The following is a 19,640-nucleotide window of genomic DNA, read 5'->3' as shown; positions in this document are numbered from 1 at the left end:
GAAAATGGGGAAAAGAGAAAGGAACATAAAAGAAAAAAAAAAGGAAAGTTAAAAGAACATAAAAGAAAAAATTAAATTGCTCAAAACGCAAAAATATAGGGACTAATTATACAATTTAACCTAAATTTTTTGTTTGAAATAATAATAATTTAACGTGCCACGTTAGCTTACCGTTACACCGTTAATGACAATTAATGGCTTAGTGACTAAAATGTTACAACACATTAACGTAAGTGACTAAAATGTAAAATTTCAAACATAAGTGACTAAAATGTAACTTGAGATAAACAAAAGTGACTATTTTGGTAGTTTAACTTCTTTTCCTCATTCTAACTCTGTATTTGGTCTATCCAGATCTATATAAATGAATTTAACATTAATTCATATTCAATTCACATCTTTGGAAAAATTACTATTTTGCCCCTATACTTTTATTTAATTACAATTTCGTCCCTAGGCTCGGAAAATGAAATTCACGCAATTTAATCCTTATTCCAAGCTTAGCCGATTTTCATATATAACTATAGCAGCCCATGTATTTCATAAAATTCAGGATTTTTCCATGAATTTTATATCTTTTCAATTTAGTCCCTAAACCACAATTTCATCAAAATTCACTTCACAAAAGTTGTTTATCTATCAACAACCTTTCATTTTCTACCATAAAACTTCATAATTCATGCATATTCATCCATGGTAAAACCTTAGTACTTTGATAACTTTACAAATTAATCTCGAGATAACTAAATTAGGCTATTATAATCTCGACAATATAAAAATTACTAAAAGCGGGACAATGATACATACTTATTTGAGCCAAATAAGTTTGCTAGAGCTCAAGCTCTTATGGCTAGGGTTTCCATGTTTTTAATTTGAGAAAGATGATGATAAAAGATGATATATTAGATTTTAATTATTTATCATTAATTATTTCATCTTTCCAATTTCATCCTTTTCTTTGTTTAATTTTCCATGGATGAATCACCATACTTATCTACTAACTCCTATTAATGGTCTATTTGCATTATAAGGACTTCCAGTGTTGAATTTCATAGTTATTTGATCCCTTTAGCTACTAGAATTCAACTTTTGCATGTTATGCAATTTGGTCCTTTTATCAATTAAACATGTAATCAGTAAAATTTTCTTAACAAAAATTTTATCTGATATCTCAATCATAATGCAGACCATGAAATGATATTAAAATAATTTTTCTTCTGAACTCGGATTTGTGGTCCCTAAACTACTGTTCCGATTTCACTGAAAACGAGTTGTTGCAAAAAATACTTACGATTTTAATGATTGGACTAAAATTTTTAAATAAAAAAGAGTAGAACATTTTAAGTACATGAACTAAATCTTAGATATTTGTCAAGTTGTATATGTAGTGAGTATATACGTGTTTAAAATTTGATCAACTTATTTTAAATATGTTCCATGTCAAATCTAAATAGGGGTGAAACCAAGGGGTTGGTAGAGGCACGACCCCCCCTAAAATAGAAAAAATTTCATTTAAGTCCTTTGGAATTTTTAAAAATTTAAATTAATAAAGATAAAATTGCACTTTGCCCCCTAAAAATGATAAAATTTTGATTTAATCCTTTAAAATTTATAAAGATAGAGGCTATTAAAATGGTGAAATTATATTTTTACTATTGTAAAATTACAATTTAATTTTGGTCCCCTTAAAATAATTTTCTACCTTCGCACCTAAATCTAATCTGGAATCTAATACCTAAGATAGTAAATTTTTTTAATTGATATAATATTGATAGTGTAATACCCCATACCGTACCTGAGACCGGGATAGGATACGAGGCATTACCGAAATTTTTAGAATAATTTCAATTAATTTATATTATTTAGTATTCATTTTCATGTTTCATGTAACATCCTTTTCATATATTCAATTTAAAATATCATATAAAATACGATACAATACTTAAATTTTCATATTTACATGCTCATTCAGGGTATCTGAACCTACCTAACTAAATTGCAGAAATACCAAGATTTAGGGGCATATTGGTAATTTACCATTTTCCCAAATTTCACCCAATCTTAAATTGATAATTTCATTCAATTTATTAATTTAGATAATAAAACAATTTATTCCCTTCAATTTAGTCATTTTTTATATTTTTACAAAATTGCCCCCTAAAGTTTTACTTTTATTCAATTTAGTCCATGAGCTTAAAACATGCAAATTAGCCATGCTAACTGAATATTCATATATATTTTTCCTCCTCCTCCTCTCCATTCCACATCCTTAATGTATACAACATTCTTGTAAGTACGATTTCACAATTTACTTATTAATGCTCACATCAATCTGTTCACACGAGTCATAGTCAATCAATTATTTATAATTTGAGCTACAGAGCTCAAAATTAAGATCCGTAAATTTTACATAAAACTAGACTCACATATCATTCCACCATAAAATTTTAAGAATTTTTGGTATAGCCAATTAGTACATTTTATTCATTTAAGTTTCCCCTGTTTCACTATCCAACAGTTCTGACCTCTCTTCGCTAAAAATTAATTATATCACAGTAAAAAACTCGGATAATGTTCCCATTGATTTCTATTGAAAATAGACTCATTAAGGATTCTAAGCATATAAATTTGAGACTCTAATTAATTTTATTCAATTTTTTGTGATTTTCCAAAGTCAAAACAGGGGAACCCGAATTCATTCTAACATTGTCTCACAAAATTTATTATATCTCATAATTTACAAATCCATTGCTTACACCGTTTCTTCTATTAAAAACTAGACTCAATAAGCTTTAATTTCATATTTTATTCATCTTCTAATTCGATTTTTACAATTTATGGTGATTTTTTAAAGTTAGTCTACTTCTGCTGTCCAATATTGTTTTAGTTCAAGATGTTTATTACCATTTTTCCTCTAAATTTCAAAGGTCATACAATTCAGTCCTTGCTCAATTAGCCCATCTATTAAGCTAATTTTTCTCAATTAACATTTTATTCCATCATTCTAAACTATTACACAATCTTTGAAAATCAAAATTTTAACACTAAACCTTAATTCATAACTTTTTCACAATTAGGTCCTAAAATCAATTTCTATTGAAACTACTTGATAAAATCATCAAACAACAAAATCAAAGCTTCAAATTCATTTTATTTCATCATAAACAGCTAACACTTATCAATGATAGCTTTTAATTTTGTTCATAAAATCAAAAACTAATGAATTAAACACTTGGACCTAATTGTAAAAATCACAAAAATATAAAAATCTCAAAGAAAAGGGTAAGAATTGAACTCACATATGTCAAAGTATGAAAAACCAGCAGCTTTCAGACCTCCCCTGGCGTTTTTGCTGAAGAAAAATGATGATATCTCTAGATTTTTCAAATTTGTCTTGTTTTATATGTTTAATTTGCAAAATTTCCCATTTTGCCCTTGTTTCTCCTTGTCTTTTTTGCTGATTTTCTTGCCCAACCGTCCAGCCCATACAATTTGGGTCCAATTTCCTTTTAAATCCCTCCTTTTTAATCACTTAAACTATTTAATCACAATTTAATAAATTTCACACTATTTTCAATTTAGTCCTTTTTAATTAATTGACTAACCAAAAGTTAAAATTTTCTAACGAATCTTTAATACTAACTTAATAACACTCCATAAATATTTATAAAAATATTTATGGCTCAGTTTATAAATCCGAGGTCTCGATACCTCGTTTCCAACTAAATTTACCTGATTAATTCTTTTAAAATCGCAAAATTCACTAATTAAAAATAATTCTTTTAAGTTCGCGCTTGGCCTATAATTATTATTTGTTAAAATTTCTAAACTTACTCATCGGATTTAATTATCTCGAATCACTGTTTCCGACACCACTGAAAAATTTAGCTGTTACAGATAGTTTAAGAATTTAATTAGAATATTTTAAAATTCGAAAAATAATTTAAAATTTATACCATCAACTAAACATTTTCCTTTTATAAGTCGTTTGATGAGGTTTTTAAAATTTCCAATGCTTGCTTTGGGAATTTAAAGAAATAATACATTTGAGGTTAGTATCTTGTTGCAATAATTTGGAAGATATGAGTTTTATTGTGATTAAATACATAATATTTTTATTATAAATAATAAATAATAATCCTAATAAAATTTAGGATTTTGATATTTTTGGTCGAAAATAAAAAAAAATAACTAGTAATATATACTATAAATTCTACTACGTATTTAAAATACAGGAATGTTTTAAAAATAACATAAATAAATAACGAAACATATGTTTGAAACTAATTAATAATAACATTAAAATAAAAAAATATTAAATTATGAGTAAATAAAATTTAAACACGTAAAACATATATTAATAATATTAAATGTACTACAATTGCTTATAATGATGTTGTCATCAATCTTAAGTTGATATCGAGTTAATTTTTTACACCAATTCAATCAATAACATTATCAATATATATACATACACAATGATGAAGGTAATAAACTGTGCATAATACAATTAAAATATAAATATTAAATTAAAATAAAGTTTTGGCTTAATGGAAAAGTTGAGGATTTATTGATATAAATGATGACATACGTTCAAATTTTACTATATATAATTTTTATTAGTTTTTATAAAGTAAAAGATTAAACCACCCTCAAATAATATAAATTTTTTTAATATGGAAGGATATTTTTGTAATTTTTATAATCGAGTTGGTGCTCGATTGACTTATAACATCAACTCAATTAAGAGTTTAAATAATAATATAGATACACTATATAGGTGAGAGAAAATATTTTTTGTAAAAAAATTAAATTTAAAAAAAAATTACTTTATTATTATTGATGTTGTGGTAAAAAAAACTTGTTTATAAATCCAATGAACATATCTTTGAAACTTAGATATGTTAATTTTAGTTAGTTTATTTAAAAATGATATAAAGTATGAAATGACAAAAATGTCATCAAAATAATAATAGTAATCATTTAATAGAAATGATAAATTAGCTTTTACCCAATTGTTTTGGTACTCGGTTAATTCATGATACTAACTCAATTAGGAGTTTAATTAAAATTAAAATGTTCAAAACATTACATGACAAAGCATTGGTTAATTGGAACCCCAAGTTACGGCCGATTAGTCAAGTATTCATCTTTTCCGAGAATAGTTTAGATTCGAATCATCATTGTATGGGAAAAAGTATCAGTTGAATGATATAGTTTTATTAACCCAAATGTCACAAGTTCAAATTATTTGCAAATTATTTATTGGTTTTTTAAAAAAATAAAAACTAAAATATCTTAAAATAATATAAATTATTTTAAATATGAAAGAATATTTTCATAATTTTCTTAATCTAGTTCGTGTCCGATTGACCTATAATACCAACTTAATTAGGAGTTTAAATAATAGTATGATTGATGGAGGTAATAAAGTATACATAATAAAATTAAAATGTATAAAATAATTTATAATAAAATATTGGTTGAGTGGTAAAATTAAAGTTTCATCAACCCAAATATCATGCGTTTAAATCTCATTGTTTATTTATTGGTCTTTTTAAAAATAAGAAAAAGACTATAATACCCTAAAATAATATGACTTATTTTAAATAAGAAAGAACATTTTCGTATTTTAAAAAGACTAAAATGTCCTAGAAGAATAAAACTTATTATAAATAGGGATAAATATCGAACTATACATGACATTAATCCAATGTGAAATGTTGTACATGGACTTTGATTGTTGCGATTTTATACATGAAATTTGATTTGATTCAATTTTCACAAATCATTGACAATATTATCGAATTAGCACTATTTTTTACAGTGATATATTGCATATACAAACAATTATATTAATCCGATATCGAAACAAATGTATATATTCATTTATTTAATTATGTACAATTGAATTAAAATCAAAATTCCATATATACATATAAACCACAATCCAAATTTTATGTGAATAATTATACCAAATCAAAATCTATATATCAAATTCCACATTGTATTAAGGTTTATATATATATATGATATTTATCCTTTTAAGGCCTCATTTGATGGCTAGTTAGATCTCGCTGATTATCACTGTGTTACACCTCCAGTTGCTTATTGATGATTTCTTCTTTAGTGCACTTAACTTTTTTTTTAAAATTTACCATGACACTTTTTTATTTTTTTCAAGGTTTCTTTTCCATTTTAATGTTTAAAGTTGAAAAGCCCAAGCAATTTTATCTCCAGATTAGGCTGAATAAATACTTATATTATATAATAAATTAATAAATATTAGAATTTATAGGATAATAAGTAAATAACAATTGAGGTGTTTTAATATTATAAATATCATTAAAATATATACAAATATTTTCTTTGTTATATATAGGTAATTAATTTAATCTTACTAATCAAAAGCTTAATGAGCTTAAACTTATTAGTGAAAAATGATGACACCATTAGTAATTAATCATATGCCATAAAAATGGTTTAATTTCTTATATGACCTTAGTTTAATTGCCACATACTAGATTTAAAAATCAATTCCCACACACTTTCATCACTAAGTAATTTTGTCCCTGTACTATTTTTAATAGCGGATTTAATTCAATACCTCTTAACATTTCAACCTCTCCATTCCATATTTGACACGTGATTATCCTATTTTAATTATTTACTGTCTCGATTCAATAAATTCTATCCAAAATCAAATTTTTTTACACCGTTATCATTATTAATATCAAATTTACAATTAACCTTAGATTTAATATTCAAATTGTGGACAACCTTTTTCTTTGGACTCTACTATCTTAAAAAAAATATCTATAAAAAAAGGATAAATTTAAAAATTATACATGAATCTTAATTGTGATTCAATTGTGTACATAAAATTTTAATTTTAATTCAATCATACACGTTTAAAGAAATACGTATATCGATTTATTTTTCTATTAGATAAATATAATTATTTATGTATGCAATATATAAATATAAAATGATGCTATATCAATAATTGTGTTAATAGTTTGTAAGTATTGCATCAATTCAAGATTTCATGTATAAAATAACACAAAATCAAAATTCATGTATAAATTTACATATTAAACCAAAGTTCATGTATAGTTTTGAGATTTATAAAAAAAAATTATATGTGAAAATGATGAGGAAAACTTAGTAGTATTACTAACTTATAAAAAAAGTTGAAAAACATTTCATATAAACTGGTAAAAGTATCATGAAGGTCTCTGTATTAATATTAATAGTTAGATTACATTTTGCTTTCTCTACTAAAAAATGGGTAACTTAATCTCTTTACATTAGATAAAAGAGCAAATTGGTCCAATTTGTTAAAAATTTCATTCAATTATACAGTTGAAAACTAGGATAGCTAACGGAATAACCATACAATGACATGTGGTGTGTCATATGTACCTCATGCTAATGTAGATAGACTAGTTTTTAACATTAGAAATAGATAAAAAAAATTTTAATAATAGGATCACTTTACTTTTTGATCTAATGTACATGGAATAATTTATCTAATTTTTAAATAAAAATACGAAAAATAATTTAATTCTTAATACAAAAACTTTCATTATACATTTACTCATCCAAACCTTTTGTACGCCTTTAGATATTCTTCCTCTTTTTGTCAGTAGAAAATAATGGAGACAACTTAGTTTTAGATTTTCCCATAGCCCGATTAAAAGATGGAGTTGTTATGGTTGCTTTTTATGAACTTACTACGAAGTACTTTCTTAATTAGCTTCAATCGAAAGGTAATCCTAATTTGAAATAGCATTTTTAATGAGTCAAAATATATACATATTTTAAGCATTCAACTCACTGTAAAAAAGAAAAATAGTGTTTAAAAAAAGAAAAATTAAATAATAAAGAAAAACATTAACTTACAATGATGAACCAATCTCTACTATAGATTCTTTTGAAGATTTTAGAGTTGAGAATCTAAATGATTAAGGTTTATGAACTAATGTGTTTCAGTGTGAGATAAAGTCAACTAAGTTGAACCCAATGCCTATAATGTTCCATTTCTCTTCTCCTATAGGAACATAAGATTGAGTCACGGAGCTCCACTACTTGTAACCAATGTTGTCCCCACCCTTTTGACCATTGTATTTTCCTTTATTTATTTTATTCATTTCTTCTACATCAAGGCCAAGGCCAAACCCTCTCTAGTTATCCTTTCAAGTTGGATATCCGCTCGGCTTGCTTACATTATAGTGCCATTACACTGCCATTTTTTTATTTCTGAATTTTTCATTTCTTTTATGACATCAACTTTTGTCTTTTAGCCAATCCCATACATACAAATAGCTCTGCCTATCCTCAGTTTCAGCTTCACCAACACTCTAAACATGGACTTGCTAAACAAATTGAAGGCATTTTTTGTGTCAATGTGTCCTATATTATTAATACCACATTCGTCACAGCCGCCACCACCACGACCCGACCTTGAATTGCACCAGCAACAACCACCACCTTCTGCAAATGAAACCTTGCCCCCAGACTCACCATTTCAGACCTTCAACCACTCCGACTTTCAATCACCACCACCACATACACCGCCGCTTCCCCAACAACAATCGCTGCCACCAATTCCCTCCCATCAGAAACTTGCAACACCTCAGCAGCATCTACAATGGAGAAGCGCAGTCCTCTAACTTTGTTTTTCGTATCCCATTACCGTGCTCCAATTCCAATACGTCCAAACCGATCAAAATCAACCCAATGTTTCTTTGGTTGTGCTTTCCATTCTCATCCTACTTACTTTCAAACTTTTCTTATCGGCTTTGTTTATCAAACCAATTTCTACCCAAACTTCAGAAATGTTAGAAAAAGTTGGGGTCCTTGTAGCTGCTGCTGCAATTTGTTATGCCGTAGCAATCCCCTTCCCCTTGGAGCTTAAATGCGTCGCCTTTGCCATGTTTATATTCTTCTTACTCCTTCTCACCGCCTTCATATACTTTGTTGACTTTCAATCACCACCACCACATACACCGCCGCTTCCCCAACAACAACCGCTGCCACCAACTCCCTCCCATAGGAAACTTGCGGCAGCTCAGCAGCATCTGCAATGGATAAACGCAGTCCTGTCATTTTGTTTTTCGTATCCCATTACCGTGCTCCAATTCCAATAGGTCCAAACCAATCAACCCAATGTTTCTTTGGTTGTGCTTTCTTTTCTCGTACTACTTACTTTCAAACTTTTCTTACTGGCTTTGTTTATCAAACCAACTTCTATCCAAACTTCAGAAACATTAGAAAAAGTTGGAGTCCTTGTAGCTGCTGCTGCATTTTGTCACGCCATAGCAATCCCCTTCCCCTTGGAGCTTAAATGCGTCGTCTATGCCGTATTTATACTCTTCTTACTCCTTCTCACCGCCTTCATATACTTCAATGGCAAAGGGGCTTGATGAATTGCATGCCTTTCGTTCTTCTTATTTAGAATAAACTTCGTGCAGATTCAGTGTAACAACATGGACCATTTGATTTCTTTGTCAATCTTTGTAATGAAAGTGAATGTATGAGTATCCAAAATTTATCTTATTTCATTCAGGTAATTGAGTAATTTGCAGGGAATTGTAGCAAAATTTGTATGCTTATGTGCTTCCATTTATGTGAGAAATTTACTATTATGATACCAATAATTCTATATTCAGTTCTGTTAAATTTCGAATGCAAAGAAGATTACTGCTCTGGCGCTGTCTCTTCTTGTAAATTAAATTATTAAATTGAGTGCAGCAAGAGATTTTAAGTTTTTATATTAAAAAAATTAAAGTAACAATAAAGTGTCTATTCAAGACTTGCATATAAAATTGAGCATGATAAATCTTGAACTTGAATTCTTATGAACTAAAGCTTTTGTCTTTGTCAACTATGCTAAAATTTAAATAATTTTTTAAAAAAATTACAAGTACAAATACAATATAAATCACATATTATACATGTATGATCAACTAGAATTAGAACAAGCTCAATACAAAGCATACCATATTAAAAATAAAAAAATATCCAAACCTAAATCATAATAAATTTGGGTAAATCTCACACATAATCAGACTTAAATTCAAAATCATTTGAAAAAAAATCCACTCATGATATTTACACATAATAAAGTTTAAATCCAGACCATCAAAATTTTATTAACTCAATTTAACCAACGCAGTCAATGTAAAATAATCAAAAGGTTAGTTGAATTAAAGATATTCCATTTTGACGTGAACTGAACACATCTGAGCTCGACGTAGTATAAGGTGGACGAGTTTAAACATAAACATTGGCAAAAACATAGTTTAGTCGGATGTTTGTGCATATATGACTATATATGCGTGTGCAAATATAGAATAATAGATTGTTGATTTTTGGTATTATTGAATTGGCTTTCTTACTGTTGATTTCGAATGTAAATACAATGTGAACATTGGAAAGTGATGTATGGCTTTTATGCTTTCTTACATCCATGAACCTATAACATTTGTATGTCCCATCTAAATAAATAAACTGCATACCTTATTAAAATAAGCAAAAGACTATCGAATCAATAATAGGATAGTGTGAGTTTTGTGGTGAACCATCTGACACATTCCACAAAATCGAAGATCTACAAGGAAAGGTAGACAACTAGTAAGCATTTTGAATGCTTAGTAAATCCATACCAAATTTACTTGACTTACCTTAACATTTTAAAAATTTATACAATTGTAATAGATTGATATCTAACATGGCATCTTTGGCAACCTTACACTTTCATAAGCATTTCAATAAATATATCAAATGGGTTAGTTCGATTACAAGTCATGAACTCATAATACAATCATAATAAACATATAATATTCCATCATATGTCATATACCAACTATTTCATTTTCAACTTATAACTTATGCATATAATTTCATTCATATATACATTTTCATTCCAACCATTTCATTTTCATATGGTACCATTTCCATTTCCGTCTTTCGCTTGGAAAACTAAAGTAAATTGAATTCGGATACTCGGGGCTAGTTTGATTACATATGTTGACATTATTGGGCTGCAACATTAGCTTCGAATCAGGGTTGCTAACACTAGCTTGGTTCGATGTTGCTAACACTAGTTTCAGAGAATCCACAACATATGTTGAACCTTAAGCCATCAAATTAATCACTGATCATGACACCTATTTATTTTTGAAACCCTAATGGTATGCTATTCGTATCCCAATCGTTTACTAAGTTCACAAGGGCTTTAATGCCATTTCCATATCAATTCAATCTCTTTATAACGGTTTATACATTATGTCTAATCCATATACACATTTCTTTACCCTTCTATACCTCGTATCAATTCATAGTTGTCATTTAATTCATACTTTATGGTTTAGTCCTTTAGATGCCAAAATTACCGAAACTAAACATGTATATATATAAAAACTAAATAGTATAATCACACAATTCAAACATAAAATAATATAATAAACTAATTTTTTTCCCCTCGCGGGCATTTCCCCTTAAACTTTTTCGATTTGGGGACATCAATCTCTTATTTTAGTGTTGCGCTCAACACCCCTTTACCCACAGTAACTCTGCACATAGCAAGCTATCCCTCGAGCTCCATGATTTTTATGTTCAAAGCCGTCATTGTGGCTTCATTTTCTTCCGTCATAGCTATCATCACAACTTCAAGAGCATCATTTTTTTTTCTTTCAGCTTACCCACAATAGTATTGAGGAACGCTTCCATTGCATCCATATTGGAACTAAGGGCTTCTATCACATATTCCTTGAACTGCTCTTTTATCGTATTTAACTCATTAATGTGTGTCTCTACTACTTTGAGTGTTTCCTTCACTTCACCTATGGATTCCTCGAGATGGACCATACGACTTTCCAAAGCCAACAACATATCTCTCAATCTGCTATTTTTTTTGGACCTCTGACGGATCTCCATCGGGACATTCTACTTGTCTTCTCCTTTTGTCATCTCAAAGCGCCTTCGAACCTTAGCTCGAATACCGGTTATCATGGGGCTATACCTTTTGTCTTGAAATCCGTGTGGCTCTAAGCAATTTATTTGCTTCAAATGCACCTAAGTCAGCCTAACTTTTGCAAAATGAGAATTGAAAAAGTGATGAGACCTCTATTTATAGTTGGGCTCTCCTAGAACCAACGGTCTAGATTGAGTTTTTATCGACGATCAAGATTAGAATCTATCTACAATTGAGAGTATTAAGGGATTTAAATTCTATACAATCTTATCCCTTTAGGATTTATACTATTTACCTTTATGCGACACTATTTGTAGGTTAAACGAGCCGTATTCTATTAATTGACCTTTATGGGACACTATTTGTGCAATTATCATGGATTTTGATCTGCAGCTCATGAGAATTACCTCTGCTTATTATCCCCATTGCATCATCGCCATTGCCGCTGCTAATTATCTCTCACAATGGAAGAAAACAATTGGGGGTTTTGCCACCTGGACCTTGCTGACCATTTATTTGCAAGCAATAATCTCGTATTGTTGAAGGGATGCTCCACTTTTTGCAGCTTTTTTACTAAGTTTTGTTTTTTTTAGATAGTTTTGTCTAGGTTTGTTTGGGTGTCTCACATTGATATATGCTTTCTGAAAATTTTTTACTTTGTACAATGAAATTACTCTTAGATTACTTAAAACAATTTTGGGTTGTTATTTGTGTTGTCTTTGTTCACGTCGAATTGTTTTCTAATTAGAATTAGGTAAATTTTATAAATTTCAGCATATTGGTTTCAAATTTGTTGATGAAGATTAGTAGAAAAAGAAGAACACTAAGAGAAACACAAATTACCCAGATTTTAAAAATTTTTAAGTTAAAAACATTTAATTATTTCATGAAAGTAATTTAAAAACAAATTTCTACTTTTATCATTTTGAAAATTTTCTATTTTAACAATATATTTTATTATATATTTTCTAAATTTTTATATATTTATTTATATTTTCAATAAGCTTTAAAATATATTGAATAAAATATAATTTTTTAATTAATAATGCCACGCGGCATATTTTTATTGGCCTTCATATTTTTTTAGTAAAGTTTAAAAAAATGGACCAAACATATAACATAATAATATCTTAGATACCAAATTGGGACAAAAAAAGTTTAGATGCCAAAATCGGAAAACAAATATATTTTAGGAGTCAAATCATGAATTACTCCCATAAAATATTGTAAACTTAAAAAACAGATCAAACCGATATTGAACTTAAATATTCAAATCTGAACTCGACTTATGTTTTAAACGGGTTCAAATTTTTTATCCAAAACTATTTTTAAATTTAATATTTTTATTAAAACCTTCCTAAATTTTGAATAGTTCTTTAAACTAAAAAAGATAACACATGAACAAGTTTAAGATTGGATAATCTCAAAATCATTAATGGTCAACTTTGAACAGACAACCTTGGCAAAGTTTTCCTGAATGAATTGAAAATATGTCAACAAAAACCATGCATAATCATCATTATCAAAAAATAAGAAAATAAACTAAAGAAGCATAGGACAACAAACAATATTAAAATAGATAAAAGTTTTTGTTAAGTGAGATCGAATATTATATATAATTATAAAAATATATAAATTTATAAAATAATTTGTTATTGTTAAAAGCTTTTAAAAAAATCATATCCACTAAATTTTAGATAAATAATTTTTTTGATTATCTAAACTTAACTTGATTTGATAATAAAAAGAATTAAGGATAAAAATGTTAAATATAAACATTATGTTTATTATTAATATTAAAAATAATTTTTAAAAATTAAACTTCAATTCAACCCATCAATTTATTCTATTTTAACTAAAAAATTTGTATTGAGTTAGAAATTTGTAATGGACTCCAAATCCAACCTTCAGATTCTAAACAACTCTTTCTTTTTGGAATCTTTCTCGTTTTAAAAAATCAACCACAAAAAGAACATAGATTATATGTTAAAAGAATGAGGAAAAACGTAGCATTACAACTTATGACTTGACATTTTGATCCCAAAGGTTGAAAAACATGTCATACAGACTAGTACAATATTCGGAGCTCCACTCCATTCCCCGCCCCCCCCCCCAATCTTTAATGCCACTTTGGTGTTCATCGTATCCATTTTGTTTTAATCTTTAATTTGCTAAAGGAAAGGCAATTTCACAACTCCTTCCCTTTATTTTTCCTTTCACTTTCTCTCTTGTACTACATAAAATATATGCAACCTTTTTGTCTTTTTTCTTTACTAACCCATGCATTTGACATACAGCATTCTGACCTCCATTCCCCAGGGAACTCTATAAACAAGATTATTAATCCAATGTGAGATAGAGGCAACTAAGTTGAACCCGATGCCTATAATGTTCCATTTCTTTTCTCCTATATGAACATAAGATGGAGAGTCCCGGAGCTCCACTACTTGCAGCCAATATTGGCCCCACCCTTTTGACCATTCTATTTTCCTGCATTTTTTTATTCATTTCTTCTACATTAAGGCCAAGGCCAAAGCCTCTCTAATTCTAATTTCAAGTTGGATATCCGCTTGGCTTGCTTACATTATAGTGTTATTACACTGCCTTTTTTTTTTTCTGAATTTTTCATTTCTTTCCATAACATCAACTTTTTTCTTTTAGCCAATCCCACACATATAAATAACTCTGCCCATCCTCAGTTTCACCTTCACCAACACCTTAAACATGGACTTGCTAAACAAATTGAAGGCATTTTTTGTCTCAATATGTCCTATATTATTAATACCACACTCGTCACAGCCGCCACCACCACCACCCAACCTTGAATTGCACCAGCAACAACCACCACCTTCTTCTGCAAATGAAACCTTGCATCCAGACTCACCATTTCATACCCTCAACCACTCCGACTTTCAATCACCACCACCACATACACCGCCGCTTCCCCAACAACAATCGCTGCCACCAATTACCCCCCATCAGAAACTTGCAACAGCTCAGCAACATCTACAATGGAAAAGCGCAGTCCTCTCATTTTGTTTTTCGTATCCCATTACCGTGCTCCAATTCCAATACGTCCAAACCGATCAAAATCAAAGCAATGTTTCTTTGATTGTGATTTCTTTTCTCGTCTTACTTACTTTCAAACTTTTCTTACTGGCTTTGTTTATCAAACCAATTTCTACCCAAACTTCAGAAACATTAGAAAAAGTTGGGGTCCTTGTAGCTGCTGCTGCAGTTTGTTACACCATAGCAATCCCCTTCCCCTTGGAGCTTAAATGCGTCGTCTTTGCCGTGTTTATACTCTTCTTACTCCTTCTCACCGCCTTCATATACTTTAATGGCAAAGGAGCTTGATGAATTGCATGCTTTTTGTTCTTCTTATTTAGAATAAACTTCGAGCAGATTCAGTGTAACAGCATGTACCATTTGATTCTTTGTCAATCTTTGTAATGATGTGTAGCGAATGTATGTGTATCCAAAATTTATCTTATTTCATTTAGGTAATTGAGTAATTTGCAAGAAATTGTAGCAAAATTCGTATGCTTATGTGCCTCCATTTATGTTAGAAATTTACGATTATAATATCAATAATTCCACATTCAGATTTTTAAATTTCGAAAGTAAAGAAGATTACTGATCTGGCTCTTTCTTTTCTTGTAAATTAATTTGTTAAATTAGGATTTAAATTTTTATATTAAAAAAAATAAGATAATAACAAATAGTGAAATTTAAGACTAACATAGATTAGTCGGATGTTTGTGCATCAGTATAATATATGTGGCGTGAGCAATTGTGAAAAGCAAATATAGAAGAACGAATGGTTGGCTTTGGGGTTTTTTTTTTTTCCTTTTTTCTGAGAATTTGCAGGATTTTATTATTGAAAAACAAAGCCCATAACAGAGAGTCCAAAATACAAATCGGTCAAAATCCAAAGATCAGCCCAAACCCAGCTAAATAAAGGAGTTTGTTCTAGAAAAACAAAATGCTTCAGCAGCATTAAAGATGAGCACCTCTCCTGAGGTAACAAAAAAAAATCTCTCCTGATTTCACACAGCATTAGGGCGACGCCCATTAGCAGCTTTGTCCACTCCTTCGACGGTCTCTGTCCACCATCTCCACAGCATAAGCAGGTACTCCTCCATTAACATCCCGTTGGTCGCCATTTCTTAGCCCTTCTGTCGCTAGTAGATTTGCAACCTCGTTCTTCGACCGTTTTCCATGTAAGAACCTGCACATCTGAAAACCTTTGCTAAACCAAAGACAGTCTTTAATGGTTTTGGTACTATTTAATTGGCTGTTCTAGTTCTTACATCTATAAACCTACAACATTTGTATGCCCCATTCTAACCAAACAACTCTAAATAGATCAAATACATACCTTTTTATCCTTTTTTTCAAGTCCCATAATCAATAACTTCCCATTACATGAATGTATTTATTATTAAAAATGAAATTTGCCAGCGAAAGACCATTTGACAAGTCCTTCACCTTATTTTTCCTTTCACTTTCTCTCTTGTCTCATCTCAGTTCACACTTCATAAAATACATGCAACCATTTTGTCTTCTTTCTTTATTAGCCCATGCATTTGACAAACAGCACTCGGTCCTCTATCTTAATAAAAAAATTGGTAACTAATGTTTACATGTGTGTCAAAATAATCTTAATTGTATTTTTAAATTTTTTTTACTATCAACCTTTGTTCCTTTCTTTTAATATACTTTCTCTAATAGATTTAATAATAGTACCGTGGATGATGTAGAATTTTATGTAATTTATTATTTAGATAACTTAATAATATAATTATATGTGAAAAATAATAAAAATAAATAAATAATATATTAAATTAATAACTCTTAATTTAAAGAAAATAAATGCAACTATCTAAAAAAATTAATTCAATAAAAAAATTTCAATAAACAACCGTATATAAAAGATTGAAACTTTTTGAAAGAAAGGAAAATTGAAACTTAGAATTTATTCATTAAATTTAGAAAAAAACATATTAAAAAAAAGAACAAGGGTTGATGGTCAAAAAAAAAACTAAAAAATATAATTAAAGCAATTTTAACAAAATATACAAATATTAGTGGTCAAATATATCATTAAACCTTTTAAATACTAACACTCATTTTGAGAAAAAGATACTTTGGAGTGAGGACGAGAATTTGTAATTCATTTAGTTATATTAGGGTATAATTGAAAAAAATGCAATTAGATATATTGCATATATCATCCAACTTAGTGATAAATATGCATTAATTTACACTTCTATGATTATTTGTAAATTAGGTAATATTTCGGGACCGATCGTCAAAATTTTTTACACTAACCATAATGAAAAACACCGTGAAATGAAAAGGCAAGCCCAAGAGGAGCAACCGAACAGCTCCCTTGTACTACTTTTAACTTTCCCCTACTCTTGTTGAACCAAAGAAAATACAGCAGCCAACAAAACCTAAACTTCCAACTTCTTTTGATCTGAAAAATGTGGGTGAGATTAGGTTGGGAATCAGTAGAATTGCAAAGTTGTGGGTCAAGATGTATGCTCATACCCTGAATCCTCTACATTGCTTCTCACTGATCTCAGTCCGGCGGACGACACAGTCACAACTACCTCTTCATTCCAATAATACAGCTCAAACTCTCTTGTGCCACTTTATTTTTGTTCTGTGAACATGCAACAATGTGCAGGCATTTGTTAAAACTTGTTGCTAAAAAATATAATTTTTTTTATAAATTTATATTCATAATAGATCTAGACATCCTCTTGTCTAGTTTCATTCTACACCTGTAGTTTTTTTATTTTTTGAATTTATATTTCCATATTTATAATGTTTTAAATTTTATTATTATTTTATTATTTTTGCTAGCTGCTCAATGACAGAAATAATTGGTCAAGGTACTTAATTGATGAGAATTTTATCGTTGGGATCTAAATGATAAAAAAGATGTCCAACTTTGAAGCTAAGAACTTCTGCAACGTTTACCTCGCCACACACAGCCTTCACTCCACGGTAATTCTTTCCAATTTTGTAGTTTGATGTGTTTGAGGTTGCTTGCTCCGTTACAATGCTTTCTTACATCGTAGTGGTAATGTTGTACGCGTAGAAAGCATAGGAGCTGAACAAGAGTGGTAGGGATGTACTGACATGTAGCTTCCTTTTTTGTACCTGTAGCTCATCCCAGCTACTGCTATAGTCTGTCCATTGACGCCTGCAACAGCCACCCTTAGAAATTGTAATGGTCAGTGCTGGCAAGTGGACTTGGTCAAATGTGATAACAAGATGTATTTTCGTAAGGGATGGAGAAGATTCATCGATTAAAACTCTGTAGTGGATGGGAATTTTTTAATTTTCAATTATGTCGGTGGTTGTGTGTTCGATGTGAAGATATATGAGTTTGATGCTTGTGAGAAGAGCATACCTTATGTGGTGTCGGAAGATGAAGAATCAGAGTCAGAATCAGAATCAGAAGATGATGATAGTAATAGCGATGATGCTATGAACGATGAAGGAGCTGACTCTACGGAGGTTGAGGATGAGGAGATCCATCCAGAAGATTATGTTCAACATTTGAATCCTTATTTTGTGGTGAAGACCACAAAGTCTTCACAGAGGACGAACGAACTGGTATGTTTCTACAAATTTCAGTTTTGGGTAACATATGTTTGCATGATTAGCTAAGAATGGTCTAAATATTTTCTACTAACTTATGGCTTCACGATTTCAGTGTATTCCAACTGGTATAGCCAAAGATTTTGGAGTGAGTTTAGAAGACGGGGAGAAAATTACATTTGTTGACCCATACAACCGGAAAAGCATTGGGAAGGTTGTGGAATGGAAGGACCAACGAACATGCATAAAGGGGTTGTGAAGTGTGTTGATTCGAAACAAAGTCAATCTGGAGCGTGACACCTGCATTTATGAATTCCTGATCGAAAACGGACAACAAGCTGAAATGGGTGTGCAAACTAAGTCCATCCAAGTTCATGTTTATTTGTCGCAGGAAACCTTCCGAGTCGGGGATAAAGGCTAGCAAGAAGCAAAAGCAAAAGTGAAAACATATTTAGACATGGGTAGATTTATTAGGACATGGTTTGTAGTTGAGGTGTAAAGGTTTAATGCTTTCGAAAATGAATATTTAGGATTGCCCTCTATTTTACTTGCAGTGTAGTTTTGTCAATTATTCAGGATTGCAGCAATCATATATATGTATATATATTGTTTCACTGGAAATTTTCTTAAGTTTCTTTCATTCTCAATTGGTATGGAACTTGATTGTATGTTGGGTTGCTATTTTGAAACTATATCAACAGATAAAAAAATGCCATAGTTTTAAGTATGGCCCAGCAGCACAAAACTCATACCAGTTAGTTTCAATACGTAATTGCTGCATTATGGATGTCATTATAGTTAGTTTCGGACTTGCTCATACTCCGATTAAAAGATGGAGTTGTTACTTATTATGGTTTCTCAATTTCTCAGCTCTACCACCGGTTGCTTTTTATCAACTTACTACAAACGACTTGGTTAAGATGTTTCCTGATTAGCTTCAGTTAAAGGGTAGTCTATTAGACCTATCTAAGGGTTCGGTAATTTATTTGGCCCTGACTTGAGTCGAATTTAGGCAAGAATTTTTCATTTTGGGCCGGTCTGA

General features: G+C 29.8%; 1 long non-coding RNA gene across 2 annotated transcripts; it reads left to right on the top strand.

Annotated features, from left to right (window-relative positions):
- Positions 1-15,972: 15,972 nt before the first annotated feature.
- LOC121206108 (uncharacterized) lies at positions 15,973-19,238 on the top strand. 2 transcript variants are annotated; one of them, XR_005901090.1, is made up of 4 exons: positions 15,973-16,113; positions 17,855-17,998; positions 18,161-18,613; positions 18,714-19,238. It is a non-coding gene; the product is annotated as an uncharacterized lncRNA (long non-coding RNA). The 2 variants fall into 2 exon arrangements; XR_005901089.1 differs by having other exon boundaries at positions 16,006-17,998.
- The last annotated feature ends 402 nt before the right edge of the window (positions 19,239-19,640 follow it).

Source organism: Gossypium hirsutum, chromosome A09, assembly GCF_007990345.1.
Source record: "Gossypium hirsutum isolate 1008001.06 chromosome A09, Gossypium_hirsutum_v2.1, whole genome shotgun sequence".
Lineage (NCBI taxonomy): Eukaryota > Viridiplantae > Streptophyta > Magnoliopsida > Malvales > Malvaceae > Gossypium > Gossypium hirsutum.
This window is presented reverse-complemented; position numbering and strand designations above follow the sequence as displayed.